Consider the following 12,878-nt stretch of genomic DNA (forward strand, 5'->3'; position numbering starts at 1 on the left):
CACGAAGCTGCTGCGGGATGTGTTGAGCTTCTGATAGAATTTACGTGATTCTTGAGACCGGTATACCTGTTCCATGTCCTCGCACTCCGTCTCCTCCAGGCGACGTTTTTTTTTCTCCCGAAAGAGGCGGGTCTGCTGTTACCGTTTCCGCTTATAACTTTCCACGTTCTGCCGGATCCCTTGCTGCAGCATGACAGCTCGCGCTGCATTTTTCGCCTCCAGAATCTGCCTACATTACTCGTCGAACCAATCGTTCCGTCGACTCCGTCCCACGTACCCGACTTTGCTCTCAGCTGCATCGATGATGGCTGCTTTTACTGTTCTCCAGCAGTCCTCAAGAGGGGCTTCATCCAGCTCACCCTCTTCTGGTAATGCAGCCTCGAGGTGCTGCGCGTATCCAGCTGCCACATCCGGTTGCTTAAGCCACTCTAGGTCATACCGGAGCGGCCGTCGGTACCGTACGTTGTAAACGACGGAGAGTTTTGGGCGTTTGACCATCACCAGATAGTGGTCGATTTGTAATTCTGTCTGCTGTAATGATCTCCAGGTGTACCGATACGGGAGGCTGTGCTAAACGTAAGTGCTACGAATGGCCATGTTCTTGGAGGCGGCAAAATCTATCAGTCGTAGGCCGTTTTCGTTCGTCAGCCGGTGGACGCTGAACTTTCCAATCGTCGGTCTGAACTCCTTCTCCTGGCCAACCTGAGCGTTCGAATCTCCTATGATGATGTAGTCGTGGCTTGGGCGTAAAATACGTTTTTGTTATCATCAGTGCTTCCGGAGTGTGGGCTATGCATGTTTATATGATGCTACAGTTGAAGAATCGGCCTTCGATCCTTGACTTGCATATTCTTTCGTTGATCGGCCACCACCCGATCACACGCCTTTGCATATCACCCATCACTATAAAAGCTGTCCCCAGCTCACGTGTGTTTCCGCAGCTCTGGTAGATGGTATGGTTACCTCTAAACGTTCGCACCATCTAACCTGTCCAGTACACCTCCTGCAGCGCTACGATGCCGAAGCCGCACCTCCTGTAGGTACGCGAGGTACCAATGGTACGTCATGCCCAGCCAGTTAGCGCAGTAGTGATCGACTAATACGGGCAGAAATAAAAAGGTTCAAGTTATTTAGAACTACACATTCGCAGGGAATTTCGCTGGGTAATAAAGATTTAAAATTTAGTTATATTCAAGTCATATCATCACCGGCCATCTTTGAAAAAACTATTTTCAAACTTGCAAAGAATTCAAACTACTTCAAACTAAACTTTCAATAAACTTCAATTCAATTTTCGGCGGCACACTCTAGTTTGGAGACAGCTCTCTTCAGGATTCCGGAGGGTTTACGAAGGGTAGCTACACGCGTCACGGTCTCGACGACGCGGGCCAAGGGCATCCTTCAGGATGACGATGCCGCCAACGTTGACTTGATAGCACCTCGGGTTGAAGTGGTACTGCTGTTAAGTACTCGTTGCGCCATCTGCACCAGAAGTTTTGATCATATTTCTGGAGCATTTTGTATTGGGTAAGGCAATTCAGGGGTACGTCGGCTTCCGGAAGTGGGCGGATCATATTCCACAAGAGGTGCAGGAGTAAGAGCCCCCAAAGCATTCGGTTGAGCACTGTCGTCAATTCTTCGAAGGAGAACAAAGATCCAAGCTGACGATTCGGCGATACGTTTGTTGATTTGATCGCTGTCCGGTCCAGGCTGAAGCATCTGGTACACCTTGTGTAGGGCATTCTTCGCCCCAATGAAATTGGTATCTCCACATGAACCGGTCGAGAGCCATCAGAAAAGCGGCGGTGCTGAAATCACTGACGATTGCGAGGTGAACCACATTCGTACTCAAGCCGATGAACACAGATGTAGCACTTTCGAGCAGCGCAGCTTTGCGATGAACGGGCTTGAGAGAGACGGGACCGCAGTAATCAACTGCGGTGCATGGGAAGGCTTTATTGGCGGTAGTAACCCTGGGGATTGGCAGTTGGCCGATTAACTGCTGAATTGGTTGAGGATTCGCTCTGCTGCACTCGTAACAATTCCGAATAGCACTCTGGACAGCTTTCCGGCTGTTCAATGGCCAGTACTCATCGACCGAAGGAGTCATCGCGATTTCACCAATTTTGGAGGAGGAGTCGAGTTAAGGGATGAAATCCGGGAAGCACGATCTAGTGCTTGACGTCATAGGACGCTTCTAATAACTGCAAACCGGTCACCAACACGGATCAGTTCTTCAATGTCCAAGAAAGGCGTTACCAAGCTGAGAGACGATTTATTCGATACAATGAATTATTTTTTCAAACGCTGCAGATCGTCGGGAAACGCTTCAGCTTGGACGAGTTTCACCAATGCAAATTTCGCCTTTTGGAGCTCTTCGACGTAGAGAACTCAACTAGAAATCTGCTGCTCCGACGGGACTTGCGGCAAAATCGGAAGCAGAATCCAATTACATTGAGGAGAGTCCGGTACGATGAGAATTTCTCGATCAAGTTCCAGCTCCTCAACGGTGAAAGAGACCATGGGGAAGTGAAGTTCCACCTGACGCAGTTTCCATCAGGACATGGTCAGGACATATAGGCAGTGCCAGAATCTCCTGCGTGCCCCAATTGTGCTGGTGTGGAGGAAACAGCGGAGCATGTCGTGTTCGATTGCCCCCGTGTCATAGTTGTGAGAGGTCGCATGCTCACTACATGCGGAGGGGACACGTCCCCCGACAATATAATAAAGAGAATGTGTGCGGATGCTGATTGCGTGAATGCAGTAACTATGGCTGTCACTCACATTATGTTAGAATTGCAGCGCCTATGGCGCGCCGACCAAGAGTTGGCTGCAGAGGTTTAGCCCTGCCGAGGCTGGTCCCTTGTTTAAGTCGGCTAGGAGAAGCAGTTTACCTAGGCTACTTCTGCTACACGTGTTGTGCTATATGCACTGGTCCCTCCCCGAAGAAATACCGTAAGGTGGTTCCGTGGAGATAAGGATCTGAATTGCTCAAGTACAGTGCATAGGCTGGTTTTAGCGGGTCGTCGTTGGTGCGTCATCCCCGCATTCCCTGAGTTACCTTCTCAGGAGATCTGTTTGCAGATTTCCCCCTTGTAAAAAAAAACAAAAAAAAAAACAAGTATAAAAAATAGAAAAAAAAATTGTTATAAGTCTGTTACAAAATATGTAGCCATTTTGATAACAAAATTTTATCAACTTCTGTTATGTTTAACTGCTGTTGTTAGAAATGTGTAATAATATTATTATGTGATTATGGTCGGGTAACCATAACGTGTGACATACTACTAACTATGCTAAACAAAAAAGCGAGATTTAAAATACCAATTTCTCAAATTTGCAGTTTTATAGCTAGCGTAAAATGCTGGATGGATTCGAAATTGTTGAAGTTACTCTTCTGTGCTATGTGTGTCGTGACCTATCCAATTCGCCAATGAGAGTAGTGAGTTGCGATACTAAGCTAGAGTTAGATACCAACGAACGACCACATCACTTTGATTCACCGCATCAATCAACCTGTGTTTCAGTCGTGAACGGAAGCCGTGTCTCATATACATATGTTCGGCGTCGACTGTTGTCCATCTAGTCATCGGACACGATTGCACAGACGATCCCTCCCCTAGCCTGAGCCATGTGAATCATCCCCCAGATCCCCAACGAGAAGCTGACAGACGAGGTGGTGCATCACCAATAGATTGTCCAAAACTCATTCAACCGGGGGATTTCTCGCTATGAATGTTTAAACGTCGAAAATCGACTCAGCAAAGCTTTTTGCTCTCCCTATAGGTCAACCTCGGAGGCGCAAGCAGCAATTCCCCGGTGACCGGTTTTCGGCAACGGACAGCAGAACAAGTATTGAAGGCGACAGGAGAGAACAAAAAAAAATATACAAAACAAATTACCGAAGAACTGGGTTGGTTGAAGTGTTAGTGGCAGATCGATGTCGACGCACGTGGTCTGTCAGATTTCCGCCAGGTCGATATACTTCCATATAGAATGATGACTGTGGGCTGAAGATGGCAAACTTCGTTGGATAAATGTGCGACTCGTGCTGAAAAAATCATCATTTTGCAACTCCAAAAAGCAAAACCTCGTTTTACGAACCAAACTCCTTCATTTTACGAACTGATTCAATTTACGAACCCCCAATCTAGTTCGTAAATTGGCTTGTTTAGGGCTTGAGCTACCAGTATGTAAATAGAAACGTCATTGAGTGTACACACTGATATCTTCATTATTCATTTATAATGTCAACATTAAGATATTGAAGCGCGATAAAATTATGTTATACTTAGAAAAATCTGCTCTTTCGAACAAGCTACGAAAAACTGTAACTTTTTCATTGCTAAACAACCCAATTGAGGTTACCGTGTATACGTATGCAACAATGGCTTCTTTGACATAGAAGTCAAGTGAACAAAAAACCAAGTAGAGATATTATGCTTAAAAAAAGCATGAAGCCATTTGGCATTTCGCATAACCCCATCTGACACTAATGATATTTGACATAACGCCTATTTGGCATAATTCTATTTATACGAAATTATCGTTATGCCACATGTCCATTGTGTCAGACAATCTCATGCCAAACGACCTTCTTCCAAATGAGTCTATGCCAAATTTCCCGCGACCTAGACAGTTCATAATCACATTCTCGGAGGATCATTTTCGTTAGTTTCTCGAAAAACAATATTTTTTCTCCCTATTACAATTACATCATATATAGTTACTTGTTTATATTTCTATATATGTGCAGTCATTTTAACCTGCGAGCTGTCGCGCTGTTGTACTATGTACAACAGTTGTGATTTATGTAAAGATATCCATCGACACCAAACCAAAATGTATTCCTCAAGAAACTTTTTAAGAACAATACTCGACAGTTTTTGTTTACGGTATGACCCTTTGTAATGCAGAAAAATCAACAAATGTACATAGAATAGTAATGAACGCATTATATACGGTTCAAGTTAGACTACAATTTGAAAACGGTATACCGTAAAACGGGGTATCTTTGATAATGCGGGTAACTTTGATAGTGCGGGACCCACCACATACTAAACGACACATCATTATTTCTGTTAATCAGTTAAGCAAAAAAAAAATGCAAAACTGAAGAATATTAGTATGACACTTTATGTAAGAGCTATTTTCATATGAATCAAGAGCATTTGAGGCTTTTTATACGGATATTAAAAATTTACACAATTTTAGCATTTTCAAAACGCTTACAAACAATCTGTTATACGATTACTATTTGATGTAGTTTTGAATAGTTGGCTACTTATCTTTGACAGCCTAATTATCATAGAACTTGAATACGGTCTCAAATCTCTTAGCGAAAAGTATTTTCACAAACTGGGACCATTTTTGTAATCTAAGTCAGAAATTTCCCTATAACGTTAAACGCCTAGAGGTATGCAATGCCCTACAAAGGTTCGTAATTCATTCAATTTTGTTCGATTCATACTCCATTATCAAAGTTACCCCAAAACAAAACCGACTTTCGATTATATGAAAAATTATATATCCATTCAAAATAAATCTTTTTTACAATCTATCAACTGCAATCGATAGCTAGGATGCCAGTACTTGTTTTAAAAATATAAATTATAATTCTTTGAAACAGCATGCATAAATATTCAAGTTTTCTTCGAAAAAACTATCAAAGTTACCCCGTTTTACGGTATCTCAAAATACAGAAAATTCCGGGTTTTCACAGGCCTGGAAGCAAGTCACTTTTGATCACTTTTCTCTACCTGGTCACTAAAAAGTCACTATTTGCAACAAAAAGTCACTAAAGTCACTTTTATCAGAAAAATGGTCACTAAAGTCAGTATTTTCGTGATCTGATGATAAACCAACCAGATTATCGCCAATTTCTTAAACTTTAATGCCAGTCCAGCAATAGCTTACTGGTTTTTATTATTCTAATGCAAACATTTTTTAAGATCAGTGTCTAAATCAATAAAGTGTCTTAAGACTAAAGGATTCTTTGCTTACATTCTGGATGAATTCAGGTGTATACTGCACTGACATTTTTGACAGAATATCTAGAATTTATTTGTTGGGTTTTGTGAAAAAAGTTCTGATTTTTTTTTATTTGAATGACGGATCAATTTCTGACAGATCTGTTGAGTTTATTTAGATGAATTTCTGGATAAACCAACGGAAAATAGATTGAAGACATCTTTAGCCTACCTTTGAAAAAAGCTCAACAAAAGTGATTCAAGATAGAGGCCTGGAACTTTTAACAAAAATTTCAACTAAAAAGTATTTAACAAATTTTTTAAAAAACTTGTTCAGGAATCAGATTTAGTTTTTTTCCGGTTATAGATAAAGCTTCGAAGCTACCTTTGGAAAGCGTGGGATGAATTTTAAATAATTTCTTGCTAGGATGCTTTTTTCTTCTATTTTAAATTCTCGATTCTGCCAGAAATTCCACAAGATTTCGCTAAACAATCTACCTTTATCATCGTTAATTTACTCTCGAACTCTTCCTGGAATTTCCTAAGAAACAACATTAATGAATTTTGGCGATTGAGTTCGTCATTTCGCCAAATGTGCCATAATTTCTTTCTTCAGAGTTGATGAATTTTGAATTTCCAGGAGATTTTCTGTACTGACCGGAATCCGAGTTTAAAGCATATGCCTAACTCTGCAGCCTAGCGTTTATGCGCCCCGTACAAGATTTACCAGAGTTTTTGATAGGCACTTTCTGTCCCTTGATGATTTTTCATATCTATTGTAATTCGGTGAAGTGATTTGTATACGTTTAAAGCATTCAACTGTTGAGACATACTTCGAAGTATTTAAGGTTATTTCATTTTACATAATGTGTAAACGTGGTAATATTTTTAATTATAAAGTCCATGTTTTCGCTTTTGAACTTCAATTCACTATTTGGTCACTTTTTTGATAATTTTAGTCACTAAAGACACTATTATTTTGCTGTCTGACCGCTACCAGCCCTGTCTTTAGTCTAAAGTTGTTCTGGAGGTGCACTGAAAATATTCAACAAGCTCGTGTTTTACACGTGAATTTGCACTAATTGTAAAACACATCAAACGATGATGTAAAACCAGTCGCTATCGGCAATCCAAATTCAAATGTAAAACACAACAATAGCTTCATAAATTTAAGGATCTATGTATTCTCGACACTGCATGGATTTCAGTGCAACACTGTACTACCAAGACATAATTGGTTACTCCTAAAAATCTTATGATATCTTATATTTTTTGTAGATGCAAGACTTGCTCAGTATTTGGGAATTTTGCATGTTAGAATTTCTCGGAGGAATTCATATAATAATTCCAAGAATTTGCAAAATAAATTTTTCAACTTAATTTAAACGAAATTACTTAAGAAATTTTGAATAAAACCTTCTAAATGACTTCTGTTAGATGCCATTTTGAAAGGTTCTTAAGATTAATCTCTTCTTTTAAAACAGAAGTCGAGTCTAGTGCAACGAACACGGCCACACAGTTGAGGTCGAAATACGCGTATCTGTCAATTCAAACTCTAGTAGAAATAAATGGTATAGTACAAGATTTGGTTTCCATTTACTCATAGGTATTCCACTAAACAGCGCAAAGATCTATTATGAAAATACTTGGTTTTATTCGCATATGAGACAATAGTAACAAAAGAGCATTTGAGATTTATTTGAGTCGAATCATCATATTTTTGAATAGGCAAATTATGTGTTTTTGTTTAATATTTGAACGTAAATAGCTAAACTGGTCGAAAGGCTTTTCTATTTGGTCGTATTGGCAATTTTGAAACATTTAAGTTTTAAATATATACAATATAATAAAAAACCTGTTGGGTTTAATGAACGAATATCTGGACAAATATTTGGAATTCATCGATGAATCTTTATCTCACTTCATCTTATCTCACAGGTTCCACAGTGCGCATTTTACTCCGACGCAGGGCTGGAAAGCGTAAATGTAAAGAGAGAGTGTCGTGCGACTTTTACATAGATGCTTCCCTTTTCGTCGTTACGGCTTGTGACGGAATCGTAAACTTGATAAATTTTAGTTCATTATCTGGTATAATTTTTACTTATATTGCTGGAGTCATGGAAGAATATCCATTTAACTGATCAAACACATTTACTTCCCGAAATACTCTAAAATGAGATAGAAATTTGAATAGCAAAACAACATCAAAATTGCACTCGTGAGAGCTCCATCATTGCGACGCGACGAAGTGAGCACATGAAATATAGCTTCATGTAGTGACAGTGAGAAGACTCGCTTCGTCAGTGTCGCAAGTCGGTCATGATACTTAACAGCCCTGCTCCGACGGCTCATATTACACCTCGTTTCCCTATGAGTTCATTCCTTGTTGAGTTTTCTCGACGTTATAAAATAGTTGAAAAAGATTGAGAATGGTAAGCTAATCCCAAGCCCCATTCATTAAATCTCTGTGCAACTTCGATTGTTCTAGTCAATCACGGAGTAGCAACTACAAATTGTACGGTCATCTATGCTTATGCTTTTGTCTCTTATTACCTTATGAAGAGCATAGTACAGTGGGGATCCGATTTTGTCAGCTCATCAATGGGAACCTGACGAAATCGGGATATATTTTTTGTTCCTGTTTTTTTTTTAATTTCTGATTTGTAAGGAGGTATATGGACCGCATTTACAATCAACAGGGGCTGGATGTAAAGAGGGGGGGTGATGGGGCGAGGATAAGCGGAAAATATAAAAATAAGAGGATTTAAGATATAAACATATTTTGAAAATTTTGTGCACTTTTAAAAATATTTAATTTATTTCTTGGCACTTTTGATTCACTTGGGCAGTGTTTTTTTTTTAAAGCTACCGAGCACTTATTTGGCCACAATATGAGACATATCAAAGTGCTTCTCTGTGCAAAGTCCAGTTGTCACTCTAGGAAATTTTAGAAAGATTTCTATACAAGTTCTTGCAAGAAAATCTACTATCTACTTCAGAGTTTTTAAATAAATTCATTGTGGGTGCTTGCTTAGAATCATACTAAAAAGTTTCTTGTCGATTTTTGAAGCTATTCTATCAGTAATTTCCATATATAATCCTCAATAATTCATTCACAGTTTCTCTCAGAAATTGACCTGACCTTTCTATCAATGATTATTCCAGCAAGTTAATGAAATCTTTCAGGGATACGTCATGAATTTCCTTCAGACTTTTTCTAGAAATTTCTTCAGCATTTTATCCAGAGAGTATTCTCGCAGTTCTTTCGAATATTTTTCGAGTAGTTTCGCAAATCAAATCTCCATTTCCTTGCCATGATTTGCATCGGGTATAGACAATATCTGGGGGGCTGACAATGTATAGCATTAGAGTGGTTCAAAAAATTGTTTTTGCTCCACACCGCTCATTCGATTCTAAATCAAATTCTGAGTGTCCTCCCAAAATTTGAGCTCATTTGGATGAAAACTGAGACTACACAAGCCCTTCAAAGTTTATATGGGAATTACTATGAGAAAAACAACCAGTTCATCCAATCGGTCATAGTGTTTGCCCATGTGCTCTTGGGGATTAGAGCTACGTTAATACTGTGAGATTCATTTATCAGCTTCAACTTTGCCGAAGACCGTTTTCAAATCGGACGCCTCAGTAATTAGTTATTGATTTATATCCAGTCACAAATTCTTCAGCAGTGCTCATTGAACTTCTGAACAGGCAACATTGCTGCACCTGGCGCGAAAGACAGCACGCACAAATCATGGCTACTATGTTTTACTGCATATAGCAAGTGATGCCTGCACTGCCCATAACTGCATATTTGTAACATTCGACAAAAGTAGGCATTGAGTAAATGGGATACCAAGTTTGCATTTTATCGCAGTATGGGAGGAAACTAATATTTCAAAAAATCACTAAGAATTCAAAAGTGCTTATTTGAGGCTGAAATTTTGTACAACTCATATCGCATATAAGGTGCATAGTCAGAAAAAAATTCTGATAGAAATTTCGTTTCTACTGCATTATGAGGCTCATGTACAATCTCAATGTGACTGTTATGCGGTTACAATTGCCAATGTGACAAAACAACTTGGTATTTTTTTCGAATTTTCTAGAACAATCTCACAGATTTCAGTAAGTTGATCGAAAGTATTTGCCATTTGTTGACTCTCCCCGGTATTAACTCCATTTTGTCAAAAATGTCGAATGTGACTGTTTTGCAGTTATGGGCAGTGCAGATCAGCCCAATAATCATAGCCAAAGTTATACAACTCATTCAAAAATCAATAACTAATTACTGGGGCGTCCGATTTAAAATTGGTCTTCGGCAAGGTTGAAGCTGATTATTGTATCTCACAGTATCAACCTAGTTCTAATCGGCAAGAGCACACGTGCAAACATTATGACCGATTGAATGAATTGATTGCTTTTCCCATAGTAATTCCCATATAAACTTTGTAGGGCTTGTGCAGTCTCAGTTTTCATCCAAATGAGCTCAAATTTTGGGAGGACATTTATAATGTGATTTAGAATCGAATGCGCGGTGTGGAGCAAAAACGATTTTTTGAACCACTCTAGTATAGCATGCTGGTGTTTCGTTTGCCTTGTTGGGTGACGCTTTTACCTGGCTGTTTCGAAAATCGTTGTTTTTGGTCTCATAATATTGAAATTTAATTTCTAAGATATATTTGCATCAACCCTAAGATTGCTTTAGTAATTGTGAGCTTCATTAGACTGTCCTGCAGAACAAATTATAATTAAGTTTTCGTTGAAATCTGAATATCTAAGGGTTAAACGGTTATAATTATCGCCAAATGTTGAACAGCCCGTTATTTTCATATGTTTAACAATTAGCGAGAAATTAGACGTTGATCGGTCTTACGTTAATAGTTTTTTTTTTTATTTTAGGTAGCTTACATTACAACAAAACATTGCAAGCCTCAAGTATTCCTTTGAAATATTAAAATAATAATTCATTTTAATAAAAAAAAATGTACCCATTGTCCAACTTAGCATGTTCTCCACTGGTCGATACACACATCGTCAGGTGCACCTCAGGTAGATACATGATTCTGACCGGCTGGTTGATATCGACCGTTTGACGACGGTAGGGTAGCATTACCCAGACAAGGTTCATTCATCCATACACCTTAAACTTGTGTATAGCTTCCACTCAGACGCAGACGTCCAAGATTGATTATACTCCCCTATATTTAGTAGGCGCACTGTGGTTGTATAGTGTGTAAGCGCCGAGGGTAGTTGTTACTTCGTGTTCCCGGTGTCAGTATAGTTTCAGAACCGCTACCAAGCACCGCTGCTAATCATTCTCGCGCCCATGAGTGCTCGTTGTGCCATAGATTTGTTTTGTTTTGTTGCGCGTGTGTCTTCCCTAATTCACTGCCATATACTTACCTAGTCGTATCTATCGTCGCATAGCTTCAAGAGCCGGTTCAGTAGATCTTTCTAAAAAAATCGAATCACTCAGTTCAACGTTCAACGGATTCTGTCAGCACACTTAATAGCTGGTGTCTCGTAATCGTATCATATGTCGTGGTGCGTTCTTCAAGGTAAGCTTCAAAATTCGAACGATTCTGTGCATCTGGACGGCTGTCAGGCTCGGTAGAGCTGCAAGGTGCGTTCTTCAAGGTTGACCTAGTAGCAGATTTACGAGATCGGTTCGAGAAACAGAACGTCTGTTTGCAGCAACAAGTTGTTTAGTGTTCGGTGATATAAAGTCATTAAGAATTGAAAGTAGTCTACACATCGTGTCGTCGACGACGAACCAAAGTGATGATGATGGGATTTGCGTCGATATTTAGTCCACGCGTGGACTGCGTAGGACTGCGCAGAAAACTGATGATATTGCTCCACTAATTTGGTGAAAGAACCTCGAGCTCCGTGATGAGGTGGTTTGTTTGAGAGCGTGAAGCTTTCGAATTACGTGGAAATCACCCACGATTAGTGAGTGCTTACAACAGCTGATGAGTCACGATTGCCTTGTACGTCGGAACGCAGACGATCCACCCCCCCAGCACCGAGCGGAATAGAATGAGTTTTGTCAGCGATTTCTCCTGGGTAATGGGTGGAACGGATTCATGCAACAAATCGACAAGCCGGGTTCAAGAACCGGGGCCGATAGTAATCATATATCGTTAGATATCTGGTTGTGAGATACAAAGCTGCACGTGCTAAGCCTTTACCTTCCTGATGGATAAAGAAAAAGTTATACGTTGGTAGCAAGTCTTTTGTTCTTCTTCTTCTTTCTGGCGTTACGTCCCCACTGGGACAGAGCCTGCTTCTCAGAATAGTGTTCTTATGAGCACTTCCACAGTTATTAACTGAGAGCTTTCTTTGCCGTGTCTTTTGCGTCTAGTGCAAAAATCTAGCGGAACCCTTCCACAGGCTCCTCTGGGATTTCTTCTCAGTTTTATCTAAGGAATAGCTTCAGGAATTCTTAAAACGATTTCTGTAGAACTTTATTCTATAATACTTCCAACGAACTAAAGGAGTCATGGTTTACTTAAGAAATTCTTTAAAGCAATTCTTCGAGAATTCCTCCATCGATCTTTCATTTGGTTCTTATAATTTATTCAGAACTAGTGGCCCCGGCAAACTTTATCTTGCCATCAAGTAGGCTGTTGAAAAACACAATGACATGTCCCGTGCAAAATGACAGTTCCGTTCGCTCCTGTTTTCCGATTTTTCCGTTCAATATCCCGTTCTTTTTATATACACGATCACGTCCGAACACTTCAGGAACATAATTATGGAAGAATTTTCAAAATCCAATGGGCCGTTTTCAAGTCATTTCTTGACATACAAACACCATTCCATTTTTATTTATATAGAAGATAGATAGATAGATAGAAGAATCGATAGAAGATCGATAGATAGATAGATCGAAGGTATATAGAT

At 39.7% G+C, this 12,878-nt stretch overlaps 1 protein-coding gene across 7 annotated transcripts in view; it reads left to right on the forward strand.

The window, feature by feature from the left end:
* LOC5566316 (dnaJ homolog subfamily B member 6) overlaps window positions 1–12,878 on the forward strand; it is a 435,678-nt gene that overhangs the window by 385,904 nt on the left and 36,896 nt on the right. The window contains exon 1 of one of the 7 annotated variants that reach the window (XM_021851551.1): window positions 11,234–11,530. The exons of the other annotated variants lie outside the window; for them this stretch is intronic. The gene's annotated coding sequence lies outside the window, so the exon portion shown is untranslated. Of the gene's footprint in view, window positions 1–11,233; window positions 11,531–12,878 lie in introns of those variants that run through there. 7 annotated transcript variants of the gene reach the window in all.

The sequence above is a fragment of the Aedes aegypti genome, chromosome 3 (genome assembly GCF_002204515.2).
Source record: "Aedes aegypti strain LVP_AGWG chromosome 3, AaegL5.0 Primary Assembly, whole genome shotgun sequence".
NCBI classification, from domain to species: domain Eukaryota; kingdom Metazoa; phylum Arthropoda; class Insecta; order Diptera; family Culicidae; genus Aedes; species Aedes aegypti.